The sequence below is a fragment of the Sphaeramia orbicularis genome, chromosome 14 (genome assembly GCF_902148855.1).
Source record: "Sphaeramia orbicularis chromosome 14, fSphaOr1.1, whole genome shotgun sequence".
NCBI lineage: Eukaryota > Metazoa > Chordata > Actinopteri > Kurtiformes > Apogonidae > Sphaeramia > Sphaeramia orbicularis.
Window position 1 is genome coordinate 36,531,036 of NC_043970.1, and position 23,118 is coordinate 36,554,153.

The 23,118-nt window shown below is 38.1% G+C and overlaps 1 protein-coding gene across 4 annotated transcripts in view; it reads right to left on the reverse strand.

Moving 5' to 3' along the window:
- arhgap32b (Rho GTPase activating protein 32b) overlaps window positions 1-7,925 on the reverse strand; it is a 133,379-nt gene extending 125,454 nt beyond the window's left edge. For all 4 annotated transcript variants that reach the window (XM_030154815.1, XM_030154817.1, XM_030154816.1 and 1 more), the window contains exon 1: window positions 7,526-7,925. The gene's annotated coding sequence lies outside the window, so the exon portion shown is untranslated. The remainder of the gene's footprint in view (window positions 1-7,525) is intronic.
- Window positions 7,926-23,118: the final 15,193 nt, after the last annotated feature.

Genomic DNA, 23,118 nt, shown 5'->3' on the forward strand with positions numbered 1-23,118 from the left:
TTTCCTCCAAAAAATACAGTTTAAATAATGCAACTGCATAACAGATAGTATTTTCTAAGGCGACTGGTAAGTATCCAGGAAAGATCTAGAGCTTAAGGAGAATAGAAGCCAAGGACAAGGTCCCTCAAAGAAAGATTTGGATTTGGATATTTTGCCATCTGTGGTGTAAAATAGCTGAAGAGTATTGCAGAGTAGCTGAATTCCTATGATCTGTGATCCCTCAAACACCACTGCATTGAGAAGAGTCATTTATCTATAAATGATGGAACCGCATGCACCAAACCAAATGATTACCATCACATGCAAACATCAGCTGCTTCAAAGACAAATCATTATTCCATTTTTTTTACATCATTACTAGTTCTAAATTGCCCCTGACACAAACACTGAATATATTGTCTACATACTGTGTCATTTCAGAAATCTCTGTGTTTTTGTGTGTGTGTGTCCCAGATTCTTCAGAAAAAATGTAATGGGTTTAATTCTGAAGAACAGAAAGGAAGTCAGGGTGCATTTCATGAGAAGTGGGCTGGACTGGATGTCTTCAAAACAACATGAAGGCCACACTCAAGAATGTGTGTGCAGCAGTGGCTGAATGTCACTATTTAGACTTTATCCTCGAGTAGCTTGGCAGAGAGTGGAGTACTACACTGCTGGCATAGATCTTTTATTGGAAACATTGTATTGCAGCACAGTGGGCGGTCAGAGCACATCGTCAAGATTTAATTTTTGGCAAAGTGTGAAAAATGCATTTTAAACTACATCTCAGCTGCGGTTTTTATGAGCAGAGGATGGAAAGGAGGTTGGGGTCGCCTACTGGACCTGAAACCAAGACACTCACACATAATAATGACCAGAAAAGGAAAAAAATGATGCTCAGTAATAACAACACACCATACACCAGATCCATACAAGCACAAAAAATGAGCTGGGTCTTAAATATTCACTTCATTATATTTTATTTATGTTCTTTCTTTGCTGCACTGACCTAATTTCCTTTTCAATAAAATTCATCTTACTCACTACAAAATGTGATTAAAACTGGAGACATTTTTACTGCACATCTCCACAGTCCCACCTTTGGAAAATGGCCTTAAAATGGTCCAAATACATTACAGATAATTCTCAGCAGAATGAGCAGCTCTGACAGGTTCCAGTGTTTACAAGATGCTTTCGCCACCTTGTCGGAACAATCTGCTGGAACGCTGACACTTTTGGTGAGATAGCAAGCTAAACTTTCAGTGGCTTGGCTCTCAGAACGCTTCCGTGCAGTTTCACACAACTTGTTGCCAACAAAGTCCTGAATGAGAACTCCATTTTGTCAATCCGATCTCATTATCTGCAGCCTGCCTTTGTAGGAAGACCCTGGCAACTCACTAATCACCGCCTGTGTCAATGCCAGGGCTGTTTACGGGGGAATGGAATCTTCTTTGGGAATGTCATGGCATCCTCGGAGCACCGCCACAGTGCAGGAAGCTTCAAGCGAGATGCTTTTTGACGCTGAGAATAGAGAGAGTCTGCGGCTTTATGTGTGTGTGGGACAAGGCCTGAGTATAGCATAGCCTGAGCATGCATTATGCATAATTAATGAACATACGGAAAGGAATCACAATGCATGCTCGGCTCCGCACAAAGCGTCAGTATCTAAAGCTGGGGGTCAGGGGTCATGTCTGGTTTTGTGCGTGGCCGCCGTGGACCGAGACGAACAAGGAGACCTTTGAGAGTGCAGGAGGTTTCATGTACATAACAAGCAAACAAAAGAAAGCGGTTGGTTGCATAATAGAGGACAGTCAATTTATTTTAATGTAAATGCACATAAGATAGAGGCTGCGTTAGTTTAGATCTAACTAACACACTTTAGTTACATGTCTACATGGATCAGTGTGATGCTGATGACCCCATTAGATTGCTTTGAATTCTGTATACATTAAGAGTTCTCCCAAACTAAAAAGCATTCCAAACCTTTCACAGTTCACTCCACTGGAACTCTCCTACATCTAAGGCTAATGAGAACACTTAATGGTAATATTCAGGTATGGTATTAAAAAAGTAATCTGAAAAAAAAAGGCACCTAATAAGATAAGTTCTAATTGTTAAAAGTCTTCCATTGAATTCTAAATAGTTAACCGAAATAATCATTAAATAATGGACAATCGCTTTGCTTTATATTTGCAGCGTTAACTTCTTTTAACTCCTCTTTCCTATTCAGTAATATTGTTAAATTACAACAAACCACAATTTAAACCCAAACTTTAGTCCTTTTTTGTCAGTTGTCTTTCATTCGTTTAACCATTACCATTACCATGGAGGTGGGGGGGTGTAGGTTTTCAGATATCCTGGGTCACTGACTGGTGTCGGCTCAACTTGCCTCGACTCTGCACAGCCTTTGTTTCCACTGCATGAGAGCGGAGACCACCAGATACTATCAGAAACTGTTTATTGTTATTCTGTTATTTACCGTTTACTTTCTGTGTCAAGTTTTCTTCTTCTGACCCTTTCCCATGGTTCTCCCACCTTCAAAAACAGGTATACAGGGTGGGGAAGCAAAATTTACAATGAACATTTAGTTGTTTTTTTCTCAGCAGGCACTACGTCAATTGTTTTGAAACCAAACATATATTGATGTCACAATCATACCTAACACTATTATCCATACCTTTTCAGAAACTTTTGCCCATATGAGTAATCAGGAAAGTAAACGTCAAAGAGTGTGTGATTTGCTGAATGCACTCGTCACACCAAAGGAGATTTCAAAAATAGTTGGAGTGTCCATAAAGACTGTTTATAATGTAAAGAAGAGAATGACTATGAGCAAAACTATTACGAGAAAGTCTGGAAGATACTATTAAAGAAGAATGGGAGAAGTTGTCACCTGAATATTTGAGGAACACTTGCGCAAGTTTCAGGAAGCGTGTGAAGGCAGTTATTGAGAAAGAAGGAGGACACATAGAATACAAACATTTTCTATTATGTCAATTTTCTTGTGGCAAATAAATTCTCATGACTTTCAATAAACTAATTGGTCATACACTGTCTTTCAATCCCTGCCTCAAAATATTGTAAACTTTGCTTCCCCACCCTGTATGTAGGTTAATTCCCCTGTCTGTGGAAGATCCAGAGTTGGTTCCTGAGCACCTTCAGCATTATCTCACTGTTTTTGCTAATGCTAATTCTGTGTTAGTATGCTGTGTGCTAGTGCTAATGTTAGGTGTTGTGTGTACTAGGATGAATAAAGTAAAGGGACTAAATTTCTCAACAGGGATAATCAAGTGAGTTAACCTTAACCTTTATTTTTTTTTATGACCTGTCTCAAAGTTGCAAGTAAGCTAAAGTAATGCTAAATGTAAAAATCACGCAGATGTGTCACACCTAGCCCCTACTGACAAATCACTGAAAATGTAGGAGCAAGGGTTGAAATAGGCTCCATCTTCATAAATCAACCACACTTGATTGGAGGCCGAAATAAACCACTGCATTCTAGTTTGTAGCTTAAGATGACAATACAATACACTTAAGTTTCCATTACATGAGAGCAGGTTCCAAAGTTCCTTTGTAAAGGTTCCAAGAACTCTGAAGCTACACAAAATAAGGAAAATCATGCACAACTATGCATCAAAATGTATGTGACTCCCAGCTATCAGGAAATCTTTGAAAATACTGATGCAAATATTGAAGTAGGCAAGATTAATTGAATACAGATTTAAGCCTAAATGGGACATTGCTGTCTTGTTTGCAGCTGTAGTTGCACTGAAGATGACCTTATACAATGTTTATATCACATTGCTATGACAGGCAGCCATGCTAAGGGAGTACTATATGCATAGTGGAAATGCAATATGACAAAACCAATCTATGTCAAGGTGTGGTGAGCCGATACCATCAATGGAAAAGCAGTCAAAGTGTCTCAGACTGATCCACTCAACATTATTCCAAAGCTAATCCGCAATAGGCAGGGTTCCCTGTCCTGAGGAGGCTGACTTTGGAGCTGGAGTTTCTGAAGCAGCACCAAAGGCAGGTGTGTGTTTGTTTGGCAGTTGAGAGTTAAATAGTCTTCCTTAGCTTCTGCTTACTCAACCTGTATCTACCAGGATGACTAATGGCTGCCGGCTGCACATGCAGGAGATCTTGTGCAAAAAGAAGATAACGACACACTGTTTACTGGTAGCAACTCAAAATGCTGATGCAACAACTGCAAAAACAGCAGGTCAACAAATAAAACTCCAAGTCAAGGTGGAGAACATTTATATCCCATTTATGGGAAATGTGGAGCACTAGCACCATCTCAAATACAATCAATTACATTTAGGATTCCCATGTGCTTCTGAAAAGCTGCAGTGTTTCAATATTCCTTTTTAAGTTCTTCTGAGGGATATTATTCCTCAATCGGTCCAAAAGCACAAAGCAACAAATCAATCAGAAAACAGCAGGTTTGGACTAATATATTAGTTGTGTAATTACTTAATCTTGCAATACAGCCTGCCTTTGCAACCTGAATGCAAAGAGCATACTGTGTGGCAAAAATCTGCAGTCTCCAAGATTTGCATCAGCTTTCAGCCACTCATCCTTATAAGATCGGGCTAATCCTGATGTCGCCGCAGTAAATGAGATGGGGTTTTTTATTGCTATCTATTGCACCACAGGGCGTATTGTTATTTCAGCTGCAGATAGAAGTCCAAACCTGTAACGGCAACATTCATTTTGTTCTCTGGGAAGATACACTGTTGACAAAACTGTAGTTCAGCTTGAAAGGTTTATTCTGTCAGTGTCTTATACAGGACAAAATCTGCATAAAAACACAGAAATGCCGTTCTTCATGACATAAACTAATCAACAATCACCAGGCTGTCATTTAGCCATCATGTAGAAAGAAAAAGTGCATGTAATCTGCATTGCATTCGGGTTGGTGTTCGCTAGCAGGGCTGTTACATTAAAAGACTGTAGGTAAATGGGCTGTTAAATCTAGGCTTAACGGCTCCTTCTCATTTCTTTTATGTGCACATCCCAGCAGGGCCTGAATACACACAGACAGACCTGTTGACACCTCAAAAAATGACATTTAAAAGTTATAAGAAATAACTTTTACACATTCAAGTATAAGCATCAGCGTGACCCATAACAGATAAACAATCGCAGGGTTTAGTCACAATGAGCTGTCTGCTGAGCAATTTATGGTTAATGGCATTTTTATTGTATTTATTTAGCCGAAGCGCCTCCTCCCTTGCCGCTATGAAAATTCTTGTGAGCCAGAAAATCTAAGAACAATAAAAATTAATCATCTGGCTTTAGTGCCCTGTCAAGTAAGAACAGTACTTATCACAACTGCAATTACAGCCCCATTGTACACAAATAGCAGCCTGAATTCTAGATTAAAAGCCACTATTATACGACAAAAGAAGTGCTCATTGAACTGTGCATGCAAAAGCGTCCGACCCTAAATTACCTTACTCACAGTTGAATACAAAACTAGGTACAATTGATATGATAATTTATAACAATGCACTTGTAGAGCCTCTAATGACACAGCCTGATATATAAAGGTGTTTATCAAAAAGTTAACCTGTAGATGAATAAAGGCACTGGAGATGAAGCTAAATATGTAGACAGATAAGACACAAGATGGGACAGGTATGTTGTTTTCCACTGTGCTGAAAACAAACTGAACCATGACCTCAGCAGCCAAATACGTAACGAACCGTGGCTTGTAAACAGTTCATGCAATCATAGCAGAGTCTGCAGCAGTGTAATATATTTTCAAGGGTTGTTGCTAGAACTAATTAGTCATGGTGACCAGGAAATGTTCCACAAGGGAGATGATTGGAAAACACTTAACCCTCCTGAGAAAACCATGCTCCTGGATGCCTAGGAGCAGTTTATTCCCCATAGACGGGTGACGAATTAAAGGAAAAACCACATTTTCATACTCATCAGTAGCCCCTTTTACACAGCACCTGTGTTCCAGGAATATTTCACCTTTATTCCGGAACGTTGTCTGTGTAAACGAAATGGTGGGACCATTTAGTCCCACCTTTCACGGCTCTGTAATGCCTCTGGAGGTAGTAACAGAGCCGTGACAAAGGTGGAATCATGATTCCGGAATGCTATGTAAAGGAACACTTCTCGTTCTGCAACCAAGGTGTGACGTTTTGATGGCGCATTGCGTGTGCAACCCCCGCGCTGGGGGGATTTAAAAAGGAGTGTGGGCCGTGTACAGTAACCAAACATATCAACGCGACTACAAAGATATCAAACTGGGGAGACACTGAGATCCGTGAACTGTTGTCACTTTGGGTGGAGGACTCTATCCATGCTAATATTTGTGGAACGGTGAAAGACAGGCCAACTCTGGAGAGGTTAGCAACACCACTGTGCATGGGGTATTTCCGATGCGCAAGTTATACATCACACTGTACGGTGTGCTGCGTCACCGCCCCTTTGATTCCGGAACGCAGGTCCGCTGTGTAAAAGTCTACCCTGTCTCACCTCTGTTACCCCTTCGGCTTGACTGCGGAATTCAGTCAATGGTGGAAAAAAGGTGGGATCACCATCTCACCTTTTTCCAGGATCTCTGTGTTAAAGTGGCTAGTGATGCCTTCTACTGCCCCACATCCTGGAAGAGAGGTTTTTCCTTTAATTCGTCACTGGTGTAGAGATACTCACAAGTTGTTCGTGTTCATAACCCTCTATGTTTAGCCGGTTTGCCTTGTAAAACACAGATTAACAGTCTCCACACACATCTGATTATATCATTATACAAAAACAAGAGAATGAAGCATCAGAAGACCGTGAGAAGTCTGGATCAAATTACATGAGGGGGAGTGGGTGGCTGCTTTCTGACAGCCCCTGGTGGATCGCACCACATTTAGTATTCACACACTTCTAAAGAGGAATCATTTTGAAAGAGAATGACAAATGGGAAAAGTCAAGTTATAACATTAAATAAATGCTTTTCCGGCTTCTTTTCTTGAAACACTGGCTCTTTGTGGCTGATGAGAAGGGAATTAAAGGTAATATAATACCCAGACAGAACGACAAAGAAGTAGGTTAGCCTGGTTATACCAGTTTCAGACTATAAACATCACAATCCAGTGATCTGATGTTATCTTGGATGATACAAGGCAACGTTTCCAGTTAGAAACGAGGATGTTTTTGAGATGGAATCATGAAAATGGATGTTTTTCAAGCACAAAACAGGAGCAACAAACAGCTGGATGTAAATGAGAATTGTGCTCTAGTATGATTATGTTAAGGAGACGCAGAAAATGAAGTAAATTGGTGTAAAATCTGTGTGTTTTTCTGGATGTGGTTCTCCAGGAGCCATGCCCCCCCCTCTCCCCTCACTTTTACCCACACAATACACACCACCGCGCCGTCTAACGTTAGCACATTTCACCGTCTGGAAACCAACCGCCGGTCACCAACTACAGCTCAATTAAACCCACTCCACCGGACACCGTGAGCAGACACAAAGCAGACACAACACGCGTGGATCACAGACGTGTATTTGTTTAAGTTGAAGTTGTGGTACCTGTGTTTTTGTGGCCGAGGTGGTCGTTCGCTGCCCGGGTAAACCTAGCTTTCGCTGCCTCCGTCTGGCGCTTCAGCACCGGTCAATCCCCTGCTCATCACCGCCTCTCCGGTCAGACCCACGCGCGTCTGGGACAAAGTATTTCGAGTATTTTCCTCCACTTTCAGAGCTGTTGTTCGACCACGCCGGCGGCTCCACTCACATTCCGGTTCACCCCAAACAAAAAGGGCTCCCCCGGGACGACGAGGCGGGCGGGTGTCGTTCACTGGGGATCTAGAGGAGGGGGAACACACGGAAGGACATCCTGCCCGAAATGTCCCGGCAATTCGAATCTGATAGCAGCCTGAGTCGGTGCTCGGTCGGCGCGTGCTTCAGGTGAAGTGTCTGTTCGCTGTGAACTCACCGGAGAGAGAGCGCGCGGCGGACTGGGACCGGAGCGGAGCCTCGAGCCGCGTTCACTTGCTGTCGGAAATCACACACACTGGCGCTCCCTACAACTCAGAGAGAGGGACAGCGAGGAAGTAGTCCGTTTTAGAAGTAAATAATAATGTAACAAAAGGAAAAGTAAATGGACAGCTAAAACTGTCTGCAGTAGACAGCTCCAGTCTTATGTAAATACAAGTTACCGTGATGGCAAAACTGCTTTTTACAAACGGTACTTAAATGGGTCGTGGAACCTTTTTATTGTGTATTTTTTTGTTTCTCGTTTTCCTTATTTTGTTTATTTTAATTCATTTTCTATCTCATTTTGTTACGCTTCACTTGTTTATTTTGTAATTTTTTTCCTTTTATAGTTTATTTTGTTAATTTTTCTAAGGTTTCTTGATAATTTTCTTTATTTTCTTGATTATTTTGTTCACTTCTGTCATTTTCTGGTTTATTTTCTTCATTTTGTTCTTTTTCTTATTTATTTTGTCAATTTTGTTAATTTTATTGTTTATTTTTTAATTTTTGTTTGTTTTCTTGGTAAATTTGTGTATTTCATAGATTATTTTATTCAGCATTGACTTTTTCTTGCAAATTTTGTGCGTTTTTGTGTTTGTTTCTTTCTTTTTATTTCACATCATTTTGGGGTTTTTTTGTTAGAGATGTTTTTAATCCCATTACTTCAATTTACAATTCTGTTTTTCTTGTCAGTTTTGTTGATGCAGTGCTTATTCAGTGCTTATTTTGTGCATGTACATCAAACATATTGCCAGATCCATCTTTATCTTTATACAGATTATTTTTTACATATAAATTGATATATAAATACATAAATCCTCAGGCATGTATATGTTCATTTTGAGTAGAAAAATATATGACCCCTGACCCCAGATTTTAGGTCTCAGAGAGATGCCACATTTTTCTTATGGGTCTTGAGCTAAAAAAAAAAAAAAAAAAAAAAAAAAAGTTTGAGAACCAATGCATTAAGCCAACAGGTTAACAATGTAGTAGAGGTTAATAGCAAGGTTACACTATTGTGATCAAGATTCATTCAGTTATTTCACTGTTTGCCTAGATTCAGCATGATGACCAGTTAAACTCCAGTCTCTTTACATAATTTATTTTGTGATTATTTTGACATAAACCAGTTCCTATTAAAGTGTTGGTCACTGTAACATGGAAAAAGCAGATGAAATACAAAACCAAGAATGAGAGTTTTTGAAGAATTGTACTTAAATGCAAATTGTCACTGTGCAAAGTCAACGTGATTTCCAGTACAAAGCCGTCCTTCAGAGGGACAGACACATACCTGGACATGTCCTTCTTCCTTGTCAGACAGAGTCACTAACACATCTCTGTTCTTCGCTGTGTCATAATTAGATTTGAGCCCAAGTGTCCTTGATCTACTTCAGCCTGGACCTGAAAACAGTAGATTGTTTTGAATCTGTGGTTTGGATTTTTACAGTTGTTTGAAATGTAGAAGTAGTTGTAATCTAAATGTAAAGCAACACTGCACACAGCGGTGACCCAAAATGAAGAGGTCCATAATAATTGGACATGTTTTACTGTGTCCACTGACCTGGATCAACTCATTCATGTGCACCGTTTTTATTGATCAGTGATTTTTCTGCACATCAGCTGCTTCAGGGGAGGCTTAAATGCACGTTATCTGCCATTTTTCATTAAACTTTCTTTATGTAATGAAAGACTTTAGTTTACCAAATGCTTTTCTCAAAGCTAGAGTAAACGATCTGCATTCAGGGGAAGTACACGTGTAATGTAAGCAAAAAAATTAACAATTATATAAAGTATTGAAATAATCCTTGTGCATTTCTATTCATTTTGTTGCATGGGTTGTGCATGTTTTTTTCTTTGTCTAGTTTAATTTGTTAATTTCTTCCTCATTTTCTTAATTTTTGTCCTGCTTCTTGGTTTTTGTTTTCTTTTTTTGTAAAATTTTTTGCATATTTGTTTATTGATATATGTTGAGATATATACATATATATGTATGAACTACTACTACTGCTATTTTTTATTGTGTATTTTGTTGATTTTTTTTCTTTAATGCATTGTCAATGCTTATTTTGTACGTTTTAAAACATATGGTCAGTTCAGTCTTCATTCCTACACATCTTACCTTTATTTTCTTTTAGAAACTTAATTTTTAGAGTGAACAGTTATGACAAACAATTCAGTGTCCGCCACAGCAAAAAATTATTTAATGTGTTGGTGATTTTCTCGATTTGGTTCATGAAGTGTAAGGAAATGTTAAAAAGGTCCATGGTATCATCCTCAGATGTTGGGTTTGCTCCAAAATCTCAAATACTGTCACATAACTGTGACAGAGGAGCAAGGAAACAAGAAAATTGTTGAATTTATGAAGCTAGAATCAGAGAATTTTAATTTTTTCATGCTTAAAAAACATCCAAACTGATTATGTCTTAAACATGTTGTCAGTTAATATAGTAGTTAACAGCTGAGCTGTAGTTTTTGCAGCTTTGAACACAATTAACATATAAATAAATGCTACTGAGAATAAAACACTTGAATATAAGAGCCCTGTTAATGATGCAGTAAAAAAGAAAAGCAGGTGCAGTGCTGAGTTCAGTAGACGGATGTAGGCTGGTACAAAGTAGTTGAAGGACAAGGACATGTACTGACATCTAGATGTCCACGTGAGGCCTTGTTCAACTGTCTTTTTCTGAAGGATGCAGTATCTCCAGGGGTTCCAGGTTGATGGTGTTTATTCATTAAAGTCATGCTCTAATGCTGTAGGACAATATGTGATCCATATTTATGAGTTCGTGCAGGACTGACAGCTGAATCTGGAACCTCCTCATCTTTCTGCTTACTGCTGATGTTCAAGGTTTGGTTATTATGACTTTTTAATTCATGTTACCGCTGTTTATGTGATGCATACAGTCATGTTCACGAGTATTTGAACAGTGACGTTAAGTCCTGTAATTTCTCCTCTACAGATCACCACAGTGGATTAGAAATCAATCAATCCAGATGTGATTGAAGTGTGGACTTTCAGCTTCAGTTCAAGAGGATTAATAAAAAATATTGCTTTAGTCTTACAAGAAGTACAACCATTTCATTGTTTTTCCATTTTCAGAGGCTCAAAATAACTGTACAAACTCAGATCCTCATAAATATCAGGATTGTTTAATACTTGGATGAAAATTCTTTGTAGTCCATTATTGTCTGGATCCCACAGACGTCACCAAATGCTGAGTTTCCTCCAGGAGATGCTTTCCCAGGTCTTTACTACAGACGCTTTCAGTTTCTGGTGTTCCTGGGTCTTTGTGCCCTCAGTTCAGTCTTCCGTAGCTGAAAATCTGCTCTGTTGGGTTGAGATCTAGTGACTGACTCAGCTGCTGAAGAACATCCCATTTCTTTACCTTCTAAAGTTTCTCGGGCTGCTTGGGTTGCTATCAGGTTTAAAGCATTTGTCTGAATCTGAGCAGAGGATAGACCTAAAATTTAAGAATTCATCCTGTTCAGTCTGTCAGCATTAATAAACACCAGTGACCGAGTTCCACTACATGTTCATGTCATAACACATGGTGGACACTGTGATGGACATTGTCTGTTCTGGATCATGTGATGTTCCTCTCCTTCTCCTGAATCTTTTTCCATCACATCTGGTACAAGTTCAGGCTTTTTTTTAGACATTTTCTGGTTAACTCTATTTGTTGTATAGTGAGAACCATGTATCTCCAAATGACAACTTTTCACAACTGGTTTCCCAATTTGTGATGATACATTTTCCAGCTTATCAAGGAGGTTTTTAACCCATAAAGAACCAGTGTGACTTTTGTGTCAGCTCCAAACTGAATTTTTCTCTGTATCGAAGATTTCTTAAGTGATTTATCACAATTTATTGTAGTATTTTCCTCTGTATTTTGCATTTTTCAGTTTACAATCAGATATTTTCCTACATTTAGTTTACTAATCATGTAGATGTTCATGAAAGCTCAGATTGAAGTTGAGGGTTATTACAGAAACAGAGAAAACTGAAGAAAAGGTGTCTTTTTCAGTAAAATTGATCATTAACTGAATGTAAAAACAAGTGTGTCCATCCCCTGTCATTTATCAAACTATGTTGGTTTTACTGGTGAACCAGTGTTGTAGAAGTTGACGAACTTTCCACGTTCACTACAGAGCCTCTGAACATCATATGGGTCATATCTAATGAACATGAAAAGATGACAAACTGCATTTTACACCAATTATTTACATGAATTGATAGGACTAGTGGATCAGCAGTTACATCAGTAGATGGTTTTGGTCATTGGAGGTTGTTTGGGTCTTTATGGATTAAAAAGTTTATTGAGTTTAAGAAGAAAGAGAATTGATTTAACACATAAAGAAGCACATCAGCCTTCATCACAGACATTAAAAATTAAAAATCAGGTTTCAGGTTCATGTTTATTTAGTCATCATTTATATTACAGAAAATACAAACAATGATGCTAATTTTAAGACAACCGACTGTGAATTATGTTGAGACTGGATAGGCTGAGGCAGAAATTAAATGTTTATATATACCTTGCCAACATTCAAATCACAATCAGTTTTAGGCGATCAATCAAAACAACAAAAATAATTCTTGCTTGAATCCCTCGAAAATATCTTTTCAAACCAATGTTTTGAAAATTATCAATGAATTGCACATCTTTGAAGTTATATTTATGCCATTCCATATTTAAACCACAATAACAGAAATGCATCTTCTTTTTATACGTTAAATGGCACCTCTGAAATCATACCTGCTTTCCTGTATCAAAAAGATCTTTTGAATAGAGTCTGACAGTGACCTTTGTTTGGCTTGGAACATTATTTGCATAGTTTTATAAGATAAGATAAGATAAGATAAGATAATTTGTTCTTTGCAACAGAAAATGACCACACTCAGAGATATTTTCACTGGACATGAAAGTGATTAACAACCTTAACTCTGAGATGTAGAGGAGTAGAAGTATAAAGGTGACATACTCAAGTAAAGTACCTGAAATATGAGTAAAAGTGGTCACATTCCATGCTGTATATAACATTCTGATGAAATAGTATTTTTTTTAGAAAATGCAAGGAGGTCCTAAGAAGGGTGCACAGGTCATCAATTAGTGCTAAATCATGGTTTCACTCAGTGCAGGATTCTACATTGTGCTCACTACACCAAAGCTCGGCTGGCAAAAATATTTGGCACAGTGTCTGCTTTATGTGATTGATGTCAACAGGCTACAGCAGATTATACACATCAGTTTTGGGGTTGCCCGTCTTTAAATATATTATGGTCTGAAATCTTTGATGCTTTATCAACAGTAACAGGAAAAAAACATTTTTCTACTGTTTTTACTGTTCTGTTTGGTGTTGTGCCAGCTCCATTTAAATTTTCCTCTGTTAATAAGGACTTGATTGCATTTACATCTTTATTGGCCAGGAGGCTTATTACCTCCACCAAGGAGGTTATGTTTTTGCCGGCGTTGGTTTGTCTGTCTGTTTGTCTGTCTGTGTGCAAGACAACTGAAAAAGTTATGGACGGATTTGGATGAAAATTTCAGGCAATGTTGATACTGGCACAAGGAACAAATGATTAAATTTTGGTGGTGATGGGGGGGGCACTGATCTGCTTTGGCGGAGGTCTGCGCTCTCCGAGTGCTTCTAGTATTGTTGAAGTGGTAATCTTCATCTCCACCAACCTTCTCAAAATGGATCAAGGAAGTACTCTATTTTCTCAAACTGGAAAAAATTCGATTGACTTTGGCTGGAGCCTTGAACACATTTGAAAAGACATGGACTCCTTTTCTGATCTATGTTAAAAGTACAATCTGTCATATTTCTCTTGACTGAGTATTGTATTACACAGAATTGGTGTGCCTGAGCAGTTTTGATTTGTCATTACTATTAATATTTATTTATTTATTTATTTACATTTTATTTCATTTTTGTAACATTTAAAGTGGGAATTTTGTACTTCTATTTTGTATTTATTTACTGTTTATTTATTTGTTTATTTTTGTCTGTCCTGTAATCTGGAGGGGATGTGTGCCAGGAGAGGGGGGTTTGTTCTGCATGTTGTTTGTCTGTTTGTTTGACCTTTGTATCATACAATGGAACTATACTCTGTTTTATATGTAAAAAACAAAACAAAACAAAACAAAAAACAATGAACAGAAGGTTTTAAAAAATAAAAAAAAAAGAAAAAAGAAAATGCAGAGGATCGACAGAACAATCAGGGTTTCAAGGATGAACTGATTAAAGAATAACTGCACTAGATCATCCATTCGCCTACTGATATCTGTTCTCAGACACGTCCTGGACCTGTTTCACGTCTCTTCCCACCTGACAGGCTTTAGTGGCAGGTGGAGAGAGTCTGCCCGGAGATAAAAGAGCAGAACTACACTGTCAGTTCTGCTGTCAGAAAAAACAGACATCCACCTCTGAGGGAAATGACCTGCAGACACTGGTCAGTTCAGAAATACCTGAATACAGTCAGCCAGCATCTCTATATATGATTCACGCTGGTCATATCTATAAATGCTTTTTCCAAGTCATCCATAAAGAACGACTCACTACCTGCACCGCAAATACAATGTAGAGTACACACTCAGTACAGTCTGTACTTTTACTGTATGTATGACGGTTCTGTCAGTCATATATGCCATAAAGGTATGAGTCATAGCTTCAGTTTTAACATGCATTCACACTCTATGATATATTTATTATTAAATAACTGCAGTTTGTGTTCTGTAGTCACTTTAAGCAACAGAAAATGTACATTTACTTCATAAAATCATGCAGAGATGGTATAATTGTTCATAAAAACAGTGAAAGTTCTGCATTCAGAGAAAATATGCAAGCAATGTCAGCAAAATAAATATATTTAATATTTTGTCAATTTCTATTCACCTTTTTTATTGATTCAATGCTTCTTCAATGCTTAGTTTGCATGTTAAATCAACATATCAGTTCAGTCTTCACCGTTGTATATTTTGCCTTTATTTTCTTTTAGGTGTTTCAGTTGAACAGCGAAAAAGAATTTTCACTGTAGTATGAAAACTACACTTTGTTCATTTCTATTCCTTTTCTTGCTTGACTTTAATTTCTTGTTTATTTAGTTCATTTTTGTCTTTTCAGGTATGTTTTTGAGTCTTTTGCACATTAAATCCCCATCTACTTGATTACACTGAACAAAAATATAAACGTAACACTTGTTTTTGCTCCCAATTTTCATGAGCTGAACTCAAAGATCTGAGACTTTTTCTACCCAAAAGGCCCATTTCTCTCAAATATTGTTCACAAATCTGTGTTAGTGAGCACTTCTCCTTTGCCAGGATAATCCATCCACCTCACAGGTGTGGCGTATCAATATGCTGATTAGACAGTATGATTATTGCACAGGTGTGCCTTAGGCTGACCACACTAAAAGGCCTGTCTAAAATGTGCAGTTTTACCACACAATACAATGCCACAGATGTCGCTAGTTTTGAGGGAGTGTGCAGTTGGCGTGTTGACTGCAGGAATGTCTATCAGAGCTGTTGCCCATGAATTGAATGCTCATTTCTCTACCCTAAGCCATCTCCAAAGGCATTTCAGAGAATTTGGCAGTACATCCAACCGGCCTCACAACCACAGACCACATGGAACCACATCAGCCCAGGACCTCCACATCCAGCATCTTCACCTCCAAGATCATCTTAGATCAGCCACCTGGACAGCTGCTGCAACAAACGGTTTGCATAACCAAAGAATTTCTGTACAAACTGTCAGAAACCGTCTCAGGGAAGCTCATCTGTATGCTCGTCATCCTCATCGGGGTCTCGACCTGACTGGAGTTCATCGTCGTAACCAATTCGAGTGGGCAAATGCTCACATTCGATGGTGTCTGGCACTTTGGAGAGGTGTTCTCTTCACGGATGAATCTCGATTTTCACTGTATAGGGCACATGGCAGACAGTGTGTATGGTGTCGAGTTTGCTGATGTCAGTGTTGCGAATGGAGTGGCTCATGGTGGCAGTGGGGTTATGGTATGGGCAGGGATATGTTATGGACAATAAAGACAGGTGCGTTTTGCTGATGGCACTTTCAACGCACTGAGATACCGTGACCAGATCCTGAGGCCCATTGTTGTGCCATTTATTCACCACCATCACCTCATGTTGCAGTATGATAAAGCACGGCCCCATGTTGAAGGATCTAGACACAATTCCTGGAATCTGAAAACATCCTAGTTCTTGCATGGCCAGCACACTCACCAGACATGTGACCCACTGAGCATGCTCTGATCGGCAAATATGGCAACATGTTCCAGTTCCTGCCAATATCCGGCAACTTCGCACAGCCATTGAAGAGGAGCGGACCAACATTCCACAGGCCACAATCAACAACCTGATCAACTCTACAGTCGTGGAAAAAATTATCAGACCATCAAAAGTCATCAAAAACAATGGTTATGCAATCAAGTACGAACTCCTGTGTTATCATGTGACTAAAACAGACAGAAAAGAAAACATGGAATTCCTAAAAGCACTGTTTTTGGCAGTACAATGTCATAGATATTAATGTAAGAACTGAAGTGATTTTGGTTATTATCAAGAAAACCATGGAAAATGGATAGATATCAGCTCTGAAATTAAACTCTTATGAGCTATTTTTGTTGTTATCATTATACTTATCCAAACAAATATACGTTTAGTTTTACCAGGCAATAAAATGAACAAGAAATTGAAGAAAACAAGGGTGGTCTAATAATTTTTTCTGTGACTGTTTGCCAAGGAGATGTGTTGCACTGTGTGAGGCAAATGGTGGTCACACCAGATATTGACTGGTTCTCTGACCCCTCCAGGCACCCCCACTACAGTAAAACTGCACATTTTAGAGTGGCCTTTTATTGTGGCCAGCCTAAGGCACACCTGTGCAATAATCATACTGTCTAATCAGCATGTTGATACACCACATCTGTGAGGTGGATGGATTATCTCGGCAAAGGAGAGGTGCTCACTAACAGATTTTGACAAATTTTTGAACAATATTTGAGAGAAATGGGCCTTTTGTGTACAAAGAAAAAGCCTTAGATCTTTGAGTTCAATCACGACAAATGGGAGCAAAAAGTGTTGCATTTATATTTTTGTTCAGTGAGATTAAATACAAAACAACTCCTCACTCTAGTCAATATTTGTAGCTGAATGAATGATTTTAATGTCAGCTGAGGAATGAGCCATCAGATGCTATGTTTTAAATATATACATTAGGAGACTTTTTTTTTTTGCTGTATATAACCATGAAGAGATGGCATCATTTCTGCAGATACATTCAGCTAACGTCTCACCCTGCTGTTTAAGATGATGCATGAGGCAATACAAACAGTGTTACTTGTCTGCAGACTCCATAAACGCAAATGATTTGCTCTAGGAAGAACACATTTCAGCCGTATTTCAATCCTTAGAGACCTAGAACTATTTTTGTGGTGACTTCCAAATGAAAACTTCTCTCCATTGAACCTTTCTGAAGGGTTTAATTATCATTTATTATAACATTATCCTCTGCATTTTCCAATTTTTAATTTACTGTTCATGTATATGTTCATAAAAGTTCGTAATAAATTCAAGGGTTGTTATATTAAAACAGAGAACACTGAAGAAAAAGTGACTTCTCTGCAAAACATTAACTGAAAGTAAAAACAAGTGTCTACAAACACTGTTGTCTATAGGTTTTACTGGTGAATTAATGTTGCAGATGTTGGTGTTTCCACATTCACTACAGAGCCTCTGAATGTCCAAATGAGTCGTATGTGATGATGATGAAAAGCCGAGAAACTGCATTTTACCTAAATTATTTACATGTATTGATAGGTTTACTGGTTCAGAAGTTATTAAACATTTTAAATCAGATGTTTTTGGGTCTGGCGGCTGTTTAGGTCTTTGAAGCCACAATACAGAAATTTGTGTGAAGTTAGTTTGATTTATCAGTTAACATTGAGTAACAGTTACTTTTCCTGGTAATTACATGTACATAATCATTTATATGCACATTTGAGTGAATTTTCTTCTATGTACAGTACGTCATTTCATAAATAATCCTAATAATTGTTGTAAACAGATCAACTATGACCTTTACTAATTATTCCATTCATTGTCCACTTCATCAAAAAGCATGATCCAAATGCGCCCTCTAGTGGCAGCAGATTTTCCACACAGTAAGAACTAGGAATCATCTAAATGGCAACTGATGTTTTATTTATTGCAAACAAATGAAATTCCTTAAATTCACTCTAAAAAGAAAGTAATTAAATGACTACTTGAGGCCTTGTTCATTTCACACTGACATTGGTGCACTGATATAAAGGTAAAGAGCATGAATTAGCTCTTTATTAAAGTCTGATTTAGTTCAATTAGGTGAGAAATGTAATTTTGTCCCTGTCACTTCATGAGCAATGAGCTTGAAATACAGATTCAGTGTAAGAAAAAAAGATTACACGTTTTTGTTTTTTTCAGTAACTCCCTTTTAATTCAAAATAAAACAGGAATATAAAATGATTAAAATCAACATTTATAGACAGGAAGACAAAATAAACATGAACATAAAAGGGTTGGGGGTTGCATTTACATTGTGCATTTTATACTGTACATTTTTATCATCCTTACCTATTAGAATCTCTGTTTACTCTCTATTACAAACTGGATTAGTTCAGCTACTGTGTGTCTGTACCAGTACTGGGAAAATAACACAGCCACGTAAAATAACAACAGAACACATGTACTCCAAAGTCACTTTGGATTTCTCAAATGGTACTTGATCCTTAAAAAATACTTCAGTGACTTGTTATTGTATTGGTGGAAGTAACTGTCAAAATAAATGAGTTCAGCAGGAAAACGCATAACACATTCTGGAAATTTAGCTGCAAATAAAGTTTCAGTCGAGAGAAGAGAATGTCTGAAACAGCAGCACTTTCTCTTCATATAAATCATTCTAATCAGTGTCATTTTGGCTCAAATTAACACTCGAGGCTGATGCGTCTTATTTTAGCAGTTACCTCAACAGCAGCCTGGTGACAGCCGACGCGATGCTTCAGCACAACAACAGCGTACTAAAAAAAGTATGAAATATAAAAATGTCTCTAATATGGTACACAGTGATATATTTTTGCAAAGTTGCACAGCTTAAGCTCATCTAGCAAAAAGGTTGCAGGGCAGGGAAAGGCTGGGATAAACAAGCAAGGGTTCATTTCAGTGCTTCACTCTCGGTTTTCACTAGTGTGCTCTCCTTCAGCGCAAGTAAAAAGAAGTAATGGCACAAGGAATCAATTAGCTACTCGGGGTGATCGGAAGCAACGTTAAAAACCTGATTATGTCTGTGTAGAAAAATGAACAAAAAAGGGATTATTTGATTTGTAATTTTTAACAAGTGCTTCTACATTCACTACCCATAATCACCTTCAACTCATTGTTTTAGAAAAGCTCATGAGGTCTGTCACAAAGTAGAAAGGGCGACTGTTCTCAAGTATTGCACCGAACGTTTTGGCAATAAACCCTTAGGCACAAAGCTACCTAACCAACAAGGCTGGGAACACGTGGTCATGAGCGTCTATGTCGGGTTCGTCGTCACTTAACATTATCTAATACTGTCTCTGAAGATGGAGCACAGATTCTCTAGACACGAACCCTGTGGCGAGTCCAGTTCCTAAACAGCACTAAGAGCAGAAAGGGGTTAAAATAGATCAGAGTAGTGTTGTAGTCCAGACCATGTGAGACCAGATTGGATCGAGGCTGTGACGAGACCAAAAGTAATTAAAAGAGGGGTCCTGCACTGATTGAACTATTCCAGTTATATTACTGAGTACCGATCCAGTACAAGGAGTTCATTAATAATCTCAAGTCTCAATGTGTGGAACAGACCAGGCCCATTCTTATCTTTTACATGTAAAGCAATGGTTTGACCTTAAACACTGCTTCAGTCAAAATGTAATGAATAAATACATGTATACAGATACAGAATTATTGATTTTTAAAGTAAGTTATCATGAACTAAATACACTGACCTATGGATCAGCCCCATTGTTACCGATACTGATCAATATATGACCAATATCTGATGTCACTACCAGAGTGGTGCATCCATAACTATAGAGCGCCTTCCGCTGTGCCCCATGGGAAAAAATATGAAAGGTGGTCATTGGAACAAGACAAAGTGTTTGATCTTGGGATGTAAACAATTAATCGACTATCAATAATTGTCGATAAGAATTTGCTCGTTTAAATTACAAAAAAAAAAAAAAAGGGGGGGGGGGGGCATGGTATATCCCCGCTCCTTGAGATCGCTCCATCATGTCAGGTAGTGATGCAAAGTCAGAAACGCCCATTTCTTCTAAACTGACCCTCTTCAGATCCATTTATTTTATTTATCTGCAGAATTCATTTAGTTCTGTTACATAAATGTTATTCCTATTCTGTATCCCTAATAATATAATAAATCAATCATTAAGGAATATGACATGCTTTTTTCATGAAGTACATAAACAATATTGAGCTTCTATTCTTATAGACCCTATGGGCTCTATGCACAACCCCACTACTTCCTGAACTTCCGGTGGGTCCTTTATTTCCTGTCTTTCATTATTGGACACACTGATTAATCCAGGTGAGCCTAATCAATCAGTTGTCCCACCAAGTAGCAGACACACCTGGATTAATCAGTGTGTCCAATCATGAAAGACAGGAAATAAAGGACCTACCTGAAGTTCAGGAAGTAGTGGGGTTGTGCATAGAGTCCATTGAAAGAGAAATTCAGGTTCTCAGGAAAATCACTCATCAATTAATTGTTAACTGATCAACAAGGTCAACCAACTAATGACTAACGAATTCATCAAAAATTTGCATCCCTAGTTTGATCCTTTTAGATTAGTGTCACTATTTACACATATGGTGTTTGTCAGTTTAAAAGCTAATTTTACATGTCAAGAAAGTGACAGTTTTTTGCAAAGATACAAAAGAAACATCTGTTTTTTGTGTTTAACAGCTGACTGGACTCCATCTGTCGTTATATGTGATACATGTGACAAACACCAAAATGGCCACCACCCGTATATTTTACTTGAATCTTTCAGCGTGAGATAAAAACATTTCAGACTATGAAAAGAGACGATTTGTTACGATGACATGACCTCCATGACGTTCAGGTGTGAAGTCTTTATATTAACATGTTTTCACAGTCTGATAGTTACTTCAACAGTTCTACAAAAAACTGTAACTTTATTAAAGCTATCTTTTAAACTGAAACACCATATGTATAAATAATGGAATAATTAATAGGGAAACAATAAATGACTTGTCTTTCACCCTTTGATTCCAACACAATTTAGCACAACAGGAAGGGGCAGGGCTTCAGCTCTCTTTTGCAACAAATTTCTTCAAATAGTTGTACGATCACATATGTTGGAGTGATTTGTTGTTTGTTTTTGTTGCAATATTTAGTAATAAACATTTATTGATTATATTGTTGCTGTTATTTTGGACAATAATCAGTATAATCACTTTCATTAGTTTGAGTTAAAGACAATAATTTTGTATTGAAGGCACAGGTCACACAGATGAAGTTACATGTACAAGTAATCCATCCAGCACAGGGAAGGACACACAAACCAGGACAACAGAGGCTGTAGACACCATGTTTGCATACTTGTATAATAAACTCTACAAAATTAGTTTTTTTTTTAATCTGGAAAACGTATAAAATTTGATCCTTACGTGCCTCAGTGTCTGTTAGATTTACAGTTTCTATTATAATCTAATTTGTGGACAAATAGTCATAACATATGATTGATAAGATACATGAACAAATGTGTTACTCTTATTATAATAGTGTGGAAAACAGTACATGATTAAGGAAACATGGATGACTTTCAAAGCTCTCAGACTGGACTGGGAGAAATGTTAGGATTCGGACCAAACAAGTCTAAGTCCCAATAAAAGTGTGACATGAATGCAGCTGTGTGGTAAACACTGCTGCATGATTTTTGGAGATTGTTGGTGCCAGTTTTTTTTACTCTGTATTTTCCTGATAAACACCACTTCATAATTTTAGAATGCGTCAAGTTAATGGCTGCATATAAAGCAGGAAGTCTAACAAATAAAAACAGTCAATGCAGTTAGTAAAGTTAGTGACGCCCCCACAGTTGTGGTCTTGACTGGCCTTGATAAAACCCTCAGACTGAGTAAAACGCGGTCAATTCCGAGACAAACCCTTCAACCAATGGTCTCCAGACTTGGACTACAGCTCTACGAAGATTATAGTGCAAATAATTAAGCAGGGAGACTCCAACAGTGATGGCAAAACTCCCACAGCATTCACAAATGCCACTTTTGTTTTAGCAGCAGTGGCATCACCTGACACCGAGCCCCAATACGCCTAGCTTCATCACTCAGCCATCGGATGCATCAAAATGCTGGTTACAAATGGATTCTGTTCAAAAATAAATACTCTATGACAGCCATGCCTACTTTTTCTGAAAGCCTCGGAATGTATGAAAATAATTTACGTAGTTTTATTTGAACTATATCATGGCATTAACTGTTTCTAAATTTGCACCTGATCTTGTGTTGTTTTGACTTAAAAGAATCTGCATGTTTTGGAAAATAACAACGAAATCTAAACTTAATAGGAAGTTTCCCAGCAGAGGCATGGCAGGAAAATCAACAATGTCACATTCATTTAGATGAGATACAGAAATATACCGTAAGATCCATTTTTACCCATGAATCAACTGTATCGACTACAGTTTCTGCACAGCGCAATCGTCCATATTAGTAAGTAGTCTGAGGGGATGTTGTTATGGAAATGCACCTGAAATCACTCTCTGCCACACATGAACACATTCACACACACACACGAAAATTCCAGATATTGGTCAAACAGCATTTGCAAATGATATCTAAAAAGTGAAGTTTGCCCCGTTGTGTGAGGAATGCTAAAAACACGTAACTTGGTGCTTACAAGTTAATTTTGTGCATTTTTGTGAGAGGAAATAGTCTAATCTGTCAAATGTGACAAACTCCACCCAGGTGGTACCTTCAAAGGGGGTTAAAACAAATACACTTGCAACTACAGTCTGACCACTTGTTCCTTAAACAAACATACACACACGCGCACACACACACGCGAACACA